This window comes from Thalia democratica, chromosome 3 (genome assembly GCF_965202585.1).
Source record: "Thalia democratica chromosome 3, ktThaDemo2.hap1.1, whole genome shotgun sequence".
NCBI lineage: Eukaryota > Metazoa > Chordata > Thaliacea > Salpida > Salpidae > Thalia > Thalia democratica.
Genome location: NC_139167.1, coordinates 50,733,185 through 50,743,547, shown reverse-complemented (window position 1 = coordinate 50,743,547; position 10,363 = coordinate 50,733,185).

Here is a 10,363-nt window from a genome sequence, read left to right as displayed (position 1 = left end):
ATTCTTAATAATTTTTACTTTATAGTTAGCAAACAATGCATAAATTTGATTTTCGTTTAAAACTTTTTCTCATATAGTACACTTCATTCCATTGTCTTCTGGCGTAAACATTGACAAGTTGCAAAAATTTCGTTAGATTTGTACACGTGTCATGAACAACGTTTTTTAAACAAACAACTTAAAGAAAAGAACGACTTTTCACGTGGCTGTGACGTAATTTTGCAATGTAATACATAAAAGTTTAAAACCAGAGTCTTTCCGAATATAGTTTAAATTTCGCAAAAAAAGGAACTGACCTGGAGGTTTTTAAAGAACTATAATAACTATTTTTTTCACTAAAAGCTCAACTAAGTTGTGTATATTAAAAACTGAACTGTTTTTCTCTATTTATACGTTAAAAGAAGCAAAACATACTTTGACGCATCAGTAGATTTTTTTATAATCTAATAAAAAGGTAGAAGATATTTTTTTACAGTTTTAGAATAACATTACATTTTTGTTCAGCTCTTCAAAATAAAAGTTTGAAAGTTAACACTTGATGCTAAAACTTTAAAAATATATATTTTTTTTTTAAATTTACTGGTATGTAATTTTCGTTTGTATAGGAGTTTAAACAGATCAAAGCTGCTTTAGTTACATAATTTAACGATGCAAAATAGTTACATTCCATTAGAAAATGTTGTGAAGTCAGCAATTTTTTGATTAATTGATTTACAACAGAAACATTAGACAATTTGTTTATTAATAACTACAACGCAATTAAAAAAGTATGTTCTATTAAAAATCCATTACTTTTAATCACTTTTAATCCATGATATACAGTAGCGTATACATGTTTTGTATGTAACAAACTAAATTATTAACTTAGTTTCATTCAAACATTTTTATATAAAGTTAGTAAGATGGACAAGACTAGAAGTTTTGATGGTAAGAATAGTTTGCTACTTCTAAAACTTTTTTTTGCCAGGAAGTTCACTTATAAGACGAAACAATACTATCAAATAGTAAAATAACTAGAAAAATCATAAAAGTCAAATAAAAATAAGTTGATATATAGTTTTTGCTAATCTCAAGTTTTTATTTTTATAAAGTATGTCATAAATTTAATGTAACAAGTTGTATAAAGTGCTGAGAATAACTTATTGACCAATGTTTTAAATAACTGTTCGAGCTAAATTTTACTTTTATATTAAAAAAAAATTTTAACCAATTATATTTACACAATTCTCAGTATAAGTGCAATTTCTTACGCAACTAATTTTCGAAAGTTTAAATTAGTTTCAAAGCTCTGTAAGTATCAACAAAAAAATATTTAATTGCTAAAATGAATCCTTTTCAATAAATAAAAATTTCGTTTCTATTTATGTATAGATAGCATTTGATACATCATATGATAAAAGGAGTTTTTTAATAAAAGGTTATCAACAAAAATACTTAAAAACCATACTACATCTTTAAACATAATTTATAAATAAACTAAATTATACAACTAAAATAGAAATATGAAAACTTGATATTTTTAAATGAAATAAACGCAGTCGTCAGACAAGATATCCAGTGAACGTAATTGTTGATAACTGTATAAGTTATATAGTTATTTATTTTTTTATATAATAAACATCAGTTTTGTACAGCTATCACATATATGATATATTTCTATCTTATATAATTCTCAGTAAATCTTTGGCTTATTAAACATGTTTTTCATAAATTTAGAGTTTAAAAATTGTTCAAATAAAATGCGTAGTAAAAATGTATGTTTTAGTGAAGTAAGTTAAGTTTGACAATACGCAGCTTTTACTTTTGTTATTGGTTTAAGAATTTGTGCACTTCTAATAAGTTACGGTAAATACTATCAAAAAAATTGTTAAATATGGAACTATTCAAAATTCAAACATTAATTTTTAAATTTATTACTTTTAAATTAGTATCTTCAGGTCTTTTTTTATTGTTTTTAATCAAAAAAATATTTTGAACACAGCGTTTTTCGGCTAAAAAGTGCGTACCATTTCGGCAGTACGTACCTAGGTGGCAGGTTAATATATTTTGTACTGGGTCTGTTACAATGTTATTGAACTATCTAAAATTTAAAAATTTCAAAAACTAGGGTTGTTGCAAAACAATACTAATATTTAAAGTATATATACAGGCTAAGTTCTAAATTAACTTGTTTAACAGAATATATTTTATTTAGTAATTGAGTTTCTATCGACAAACAAATTGTACGAAATTTATTGGAAATTTTAATCAATACGATTACATAACCATCGAAATAAAACAAGATTTTAAAGAAAAGAATAAGTTTTTAATGTCAGCTATTAGTTAAAGGTGTTTAAAATGAAAAATAAACATATGTTTAAAATGTTACAAATTGCAAGATAAAGATCAAAATTAAATAATAATCTTTTCAAATAGCGACTTATTTTCAAAAATTTACATATTGAAAAATCTAAGGAAATCTGCATTAAGAATACTCTTTTTAAATACATATTTAATTAAAATGTTTGCAAAAAATCAAAAAACCTTGTTTTTCTATAATTGGACAACATACTTAATAAAGTTGAAAAGAGAATTTTACTTTCTCGCTAGTATTTCAACTTTAAATCCAAGCGTAGTTATTTATCTGTTGATGATTTAACCTATTTTGCGGATTTTTGTTTAACATGCTTCTTATAAAGTCTGAATATGATTGAGAGTGATTATTTGACAAGCGTGGTTCATTGAATTTAATATCTCGAAGAGAATAAAAGGCAGTTTTACGTTCAACAACGAAGTATAATACCAAAGCAGTACACGATCTATCCAAGTTTTCTCCGGTAGTAACAGCTCTCAGAAAATACTCGGGTGGGTAATTAAGTTTCGTTCCCGACACTACAGTTAAAACTTCTTTCTGTTTAAAACATTTAAAAATAAATTTAGCTATTTTTTGATTGTTAATAAACAAAAGTGTATACACTAAATTAAATTTGTAATTATCGCTAAATGTTTAATTACTTATTCTTTAGGTTAATATTCCTTTTGCTGTAAATAAAAACAACTAAATATTATTTTTATTTATTTCCTTATTAAACAGAAGCTTAACAGTTTATGTTGTTTATTAAGTTTACATTAAAAGTAACGAAGATAATGAATATCTTTTAAATTTAGTTAAACTGATACTTCTTACTAACCGGATTAAAATCTGCAAAACCAAAATTAAACAACTTGATTTCATATGTTATTGGATTGAAAAGTATATTTTCAGCTTTTATATCTTTGTGTGTTATAAAATTGTTATGAAGGTTTTCCATGATATTCCAAAGCTGTTTGTAGTTAGAAAGTAATTTATATATACTATAGCCTCTTTTAACTTTCTTATATATTCGTTTCTATTAATTGTTTTATGTTCAGTTCACCAGTTAAAATTCTTAATGTCAAACTAAGCCTTAATTTTAGTTATTCTTGCTTTTTATATATTTAGTTTTTACTATAACACTACAAAAACTTACAAAAAAAAACAATAAGAGAGATTTAATAAATGCAACTAGTAAAATAAGCCTGTAACCTATGCAATGTTTTTATTAGTATCACAATTTTTCTAAACAAAACAAGGTATAACTTTTTATTCTACTATATTGTATCAAAACTGGTTTTAATCTATAATTAAAATGTTTATAAACTGTTAAAGTATGTATAGCAAAAATTTCGATCATGTTATCGGTCTAAATTTTGAAGTTTTAGTTTGGAGTTCAACTAAACTTTCAAAAAATTATTGAATCTGTTACCTTTACAAAAAATATTTTTGCTGCTCTTTCTGAAAATGGTCCGTATCTTCTGATATACTTTGCGAGTTCTCTGTAGTTGTCTGGTTTTTCCATAACTATTACACAACAACTGGAAAACATAAACCAATCGAATATTTGTATAACGCCTGAAATTACGTGTTACTTTTAAGTTCATTTTTAATACTAAATTCTTTAAGTTAGAAAGTCTGGTGTTAAGTTTTAATATTTTGTTAAACCTTTACAGTTTTGTTTAATATTCAACCTTATACAGTTACTTGTTATAAAAGTTATGTAAGCAAAACTTATTAAAAAGTTGCAATTGTACTTACTTTTTCTCTAAATAACAAAACTTATATTATGTATAAAATTGTTAAAGTTTTCTTTTAATGTATAAGTAAACTTATATGATAAAATAATTTTTAGAGTAAAAATAAATAATTTGGGTTACTTGTTAACATCTTTATAACAATATGCAACAAAAATTGTTTTGTGGCTAATAAATACTTAGGATAAAAAATAATTTTATAAAATTATCTACACTTTTTTAGATTTTATATTTTTAATAACGAAGTAAATTTTAACACATACCATTTTTTTCACAGTCACAAGCAGCTATATGCATTGCTAATTCAGATGGAAAAATTTGTCCCTTGTAATTGGTAACAGAGTTGTTTTTGTCAAAGCGAATAATCTTGATCGTAACTGGTTGACCGCATAAAAATGTACCTGTTGACAAAATTTTTTCAATTAATATATATATATTTTAAGTCTAGTATGTAATATCTAGTAAAAGTCTAGCTATGTGCGTTATAAAAACAAAACTATTTAGATTTTAGTAATTTTCAATCATTTATAGAAAATTTAAAATATTTCTAAATATCATAAAAATAAGATATATTTTATTATTAAGAGATGAAGAAACACATTATCAAGATAATTAATATTTTAGTGACTGATGTATGGATTTGGCTCTTTTGACACCAAGCAAAAAAAGATTTAAAATGTATATATTGAAATACTTGTTAGTATAACCTCTGCTTACCTGAATATACAGATCCTTGCCTTCTTTCACTAATCATTTTGTTTACCTGGTAATCTTGATGAAAGTTTGTTCTATTATCCATTGAATCTACGCTTTGTTCGGGCGGAACCAAATCATTAACCATATTTTTAGGAGTAGTGTTGACAAACTGCTGGAGTCGAAAGTTCCGAAGCGAATTTTGTACATCAACCAGTTGTGCAGTTTGAAAATTGTTTTGAGCTGGCATTGTGTGGTGCTGCTGTTCCATCAGTTCCTGGTACATTCCAATCAAACGTGGGCGCGTGTTCACGTTCTGCATTAATGTATTAAACATGTGTTGCTCGTCTATTGGTTGATTCATTTCATGCTCAACATTCATTTGTTGGTTTTGATATACTTGCTGGTTGGTATTATTTGGGAACCTGTAAGCTGGTGTGTTGCGTTCATTTTGTAAACCTTGACCACGTTGTAAGTTTCTACTCATTTTTTGGTTATTTTCACGGTTGTGATTCATACTTTAGTATCTGAAAATATCATAAAATAAAAATTTTATACAAATCAAGACAATCGATCCTTAGAAATTTACATTTTTATCTTACTGAAAGTTACAAACGCTTCACAATTAGTTTTGATCGCTGCTCACTATTGTGATAAAGCACATTAAATATATTAGAATATACCAGGAAATCCAAAACTATCGTATAATTAGGAGGCGATAATACCAACTTTGGGAAATTAACTTTAGGCTAGTCATTTTTATATTTTAATTTTTTTTAAACTGATGTTGTTTATTAAGTAAACCTGGGATGTCTATTTCAAAGATTTTAAACTATCACAACAAAAGAAGTTTTTTATAAAATCACGTTTGGATTGTTGCTGAAATTGTTTATTGTGGTAGTTTGGCTTAGTTGTTATTGAAAACATTTTTGTAATTTACAGTAACTATAACTGAATGTATGTTAACTACAAAAGATGAAACTGTAAATTAAACTTGTTAATTACTTTAAATAATTCTTTAAAAACTGTTTTATTAAAGGCAAGTTTATATTTAAAAAATTGTGAACATTTGTTGTTTGAACTAACTAATTATTTTATAAGTAGTTACTAGAAATTACTCATTCATTCAAACATAAAAGATGATTATTTGCTTATTTAATTGTTTAAATGTTAATTAGTGTTTGAACATCAAATTAAAAACTTCGTTATAATTTTGTAATGCTTTAAAAAAAAATTTCAAATAATTAGCAATATCAGAGAACTTTAATTTAAATTTAAAAGTATATTTTATTAAATCTGACTTTTTTACAGCTTTTAATACTAAAAAGATGAAAACTATTTTCAACAGAAAAGTAGTTAATTGATTATGAACGAAGTTTGAAATTTCATTTCCAGATATTTTAAAATAAACTTTACCCTTCTTATTAACCTTAATTGAAGCTATAAAAAATAAATCTGTCAAAAACAAGCGCTAAATAGCTTTGCATGATTTTTACAAAAAAATATGTTTTTTATTCTTATTAATCATATTAAAATTTTATTTTTGTTCGTTTTTATAAAATACTATGAAAATTAAGGTTTTATTGCTGCTAATTTTTGATTTTAAGTTTGCGAAGTTACGAAAATAAATCTAAAGCTTTTAAAACACATACTTAATTTAGTAAAAAACTTAAAGCATTTTTTCGAGTCGTTAATATTTTTTTATTTTTCTTCACCAAAAAAACAAGTTAAGTCTTCACCATTGGTTTTTTGAGTTTTTTTGAGGCGAAGTTTTTTTTTATTAAGGACGGTTTATTTTTAAACGTTTTTTTTTAAATTCAATTTTCATAAAAATTTTTTTTTTTTTTGTTTTATAGTTATAAGTTTTAGTTTAATAATGTTAGTTGATATTGAAAAATAAAAAAGCTTAGTTGTAGATCTTTAGTGTTTTTCGTTGATAGGGCATCTATTTCTTATTTCAAAAAAATATTTTTTTATAATTTACTTAACTTTTTTCACTAACTTTAACTTTTTTAGTTTTAGAATATTTATACTATCAAGCATGGAAGACTAATCAGGTAATAGTACGTATAAACAACAAAACCCTTGTGTTGCGATTCACTGACTAAAACTAAATCTACAATGTAATTAATTACTAACTAAAACTGTATAAAAATAATAATGTTGTATGGTAAAAGTAAAACCGTAAACCTACTTAACTTAGCTAAAATTTTAAAATTATGTGTTTTTAATTATTTAAAAATATACTTGAAACTTCTAAAAAAAAAAAGAATAAACATTTTTAGTAACAATTTTTTGCACTAGATCTTAGCGATGAGAATATCGCCACACAAATTTAAAATATCTAAAAAGTAATATTATAAATTCTTAAACATGGTGCTTGTAAACATTAATTTTTCTCCCGAATTGTCATAAAAATGCACTACAGTCTAGCTTCATAAAATCAATTAACTTTACTTCTTATTGAATATTTACTGAAAACACGATAATTACTTTATTTTAAAAAAAAATTATCATTTCAAAATTTTATTTCGACTACTTTAAACTTATATATTAATGATTTATAAGCTTATCCACTAAAATTGAACTGATATTTATAACAGCCTTTTATTACTTATCTCAGCTAGTTGTTGGTGACTATTACTAGTTTTTTGAAAAGTTGTAACCCTCTTTAAATGATGGATTATTCGAATAATAAATTTAAAAAAATATTAATTTCACAGTCTTTATAGTTATTGTTGTATTTTTTATAGTTTAAATTATCACTTGATGTACTCGTTTTAAATTTAGACATTAGAACACCTTACGTTTTAGGTTCTTAACATTTAGTAGAAATGAAGAAACATATGCTTATAAATTGAAATCTTTTGTTTTTGTCAAAAGCTAGTTTGAATTATAATTAACAAAACCTAAATCATTGAACACAAAGCGCTTTTATTTATTAATCTTTATATTAAACTTTGCCGAATCTGGTACTTTAATCATAATTCACGTCAAGTCGGAACCAGTTTATTAAGTAAAGGTCCGGACCGGACAGAAATCTTTTTTTTTAAACAAGACTTTAGTTTGATTCAGATCTTGGCAAATTGTGGTTAGATCCAGCGGTAACCGGTAGAAAATTTATGTAAACCCATTTAAAAGAACTAATTTTTTTTATAGTTCAGTGGTATCGTAAAAAATATTATTTTTAGCGGAAAAAATGACTAGTAGCTATAAAAAATGGTTTGTTAATCACCCAATCTTTACTTTATTGTCCGTGATATACGAACTCAAAAATAGATAAAGAAACTTAATCAAATGATATTAAAAAATTAGGAATAATTTTAGTGGACTGTTTTATTTTAAATAAGAAATGCATTGAAATTTTTCGGCGCTAATTTAAAAAACCTACGAGAGTTAAAAAAGTACTTTTTAAGGTTTTATTGTATACTTACTAACTGACATACCTTGAACTTTTTTACACTTAATATTAATTATTACACAAATTTTCCTACGTAAAAAGCTTTAGTATTATTTGTGACTCTAGTCTACTTATGAAGAAAACTTAGACTCAGACGGATTTAAATAGCCACGTTTAGTCATGCTAAATGTCAAATATAAAAGTCTACTATTGTATGCTAAAAAAAATTAAGATTTTGCCACTTAAGTAAATAAAAAACTTCTACTAAATAAGTGTTTAATCTTGTTGCTAATTTCGAAGCATTTTTAAAGCGTATTTGTTCAAGTTAGAAAATAAAGTAAAGATTTCCAAGGAAAGCAAACAGTTTAAAATTAGAAATAAAAGCCTCACCAAACTTATATAAAACTATAAAACTAAACTGAGATATCACAATGTTAATTGCGTTATGTGAAATCCTGTTAAGTTTAACTTTTTTTAAAGGTAACTAATGAGTTATCGATCATGTGATAACACAAATATATAATTCAAAAGCAACTGAACGGAAAAGTTATCATAATTTGCATTTTTGTAAATACATTAAATGTAGTCTCTTTGCTAGATTTCACTTAATGTTTTAAGCCTTTATTTTATCAAATTCAACGCTAACAACAAAAAACAGCCAACTGCTGTAATTAAAATTGTTATATCTACAAGTGCTTTTAAATATAAGTAGCTTATTTGAGGCTATACGCTCATCGAAGTCATACTGCTATATTGAGGATAACATGGTCTTTAAAGTTTAAAGGCTTAAAAATTTATGCAAATATTCAGCGTGTATTTTTCTTCAAAATAATGTAAAACTTGTTGTAATAAGGTAAACAAAAAGTAAACAATTTTGATAGATATAAAAGACAAAGTAACGTAGGTATTGTTGATATCGACGTTCATATGCCAAAATTAACAAAACAAAAACAACAGCACTTACTTACTTAGTAAGTAGTAGTTCAAATTTTTTATAAAAATATCAAATTATTTTATAAGCATACGTCAGGAAGAGTAAATAAAATATGTAACCTTCTATTGTAAACATTAAAATTTTAAGAAGACTAGGTAGGTATTATTATAAATATTAATTTGTCCTAGACATGACTTTAAACTGTATCTTGGTGTATGACTCGAAAACCGAAAGGTTTTTTCGTACACCAGGTCCTAGGACCAAATATTTAAGCGCTTTTTTTTTGTTCAATAAACAATAAAATCTTTAAACTTGTACTTGAAAGTAGAAGCGGTAATTAAATAAAAACATATGTTTTAACAGCAATATTATTTGATTTTTCTGTCCATTTAAAATTTATTAAATAATAAAACTGTTTTTAAGTTACAAGAATTCTTTACTGAGTATTTTGTATATAAAAGTTTGATAGTTTATTTCGAAACTTTAAACTTATTTAATCATAGAATAAAAAAAATCTTAATAGAAATTAATCAAATGTCCTTAATTTCATTTTTAATGATCTGTAATATATACCTATAGTCCTATTACATTTATAGTTAGTTATTTTTGTTTGTAATATAAATTTCAAAAACTCTGAGATAAAGAAAACTTTAAAGTATTTTACTTTGAGAACACTGAACATCATAACTACAAACTATTTTATTTGTAACAATGCAGCTATTACAACATGAGATTAGGCATTTTCAGAATTTAAACCTTAATATCTGCATGAGTGGTCTATAATTGAAATCTGTGCACACTAAGCTGGAAAAAATCTATAAACCTCAAGCTAAAAATAGACCTTTTTTCTCTTTATTTCAGACTCCAAAATATCTAGTGCAGGTTTTAAAATGAATATAATGCAAATTTCATTCCTTTAAATGGGATTTGAGGAAACCAGTGGTGAAAAGTGGTCTTTTTGTTAGATGTGAAATATTTAAAAGTATTTAAAAAGCCTCTTAGTTTGATATTTTTAAAAACTAATTTAGTACTATAAAAATAGTACATTACAACAAGTAGTTGAACAACTAATTTGTAAACAGAAGTTTATTCTATAAGTAACAATTTTAACAACTTTATAAGGCCCCGTGTCGTCTACTAAATATGAAGATCACTGACCTATACTATATTCTATAGCTAAGTCTAAGAAATAAGTAATGAGAGAAACTGTGTAGGGCTTGATTAGGTTTTTTTCACAAAAAGTTAAG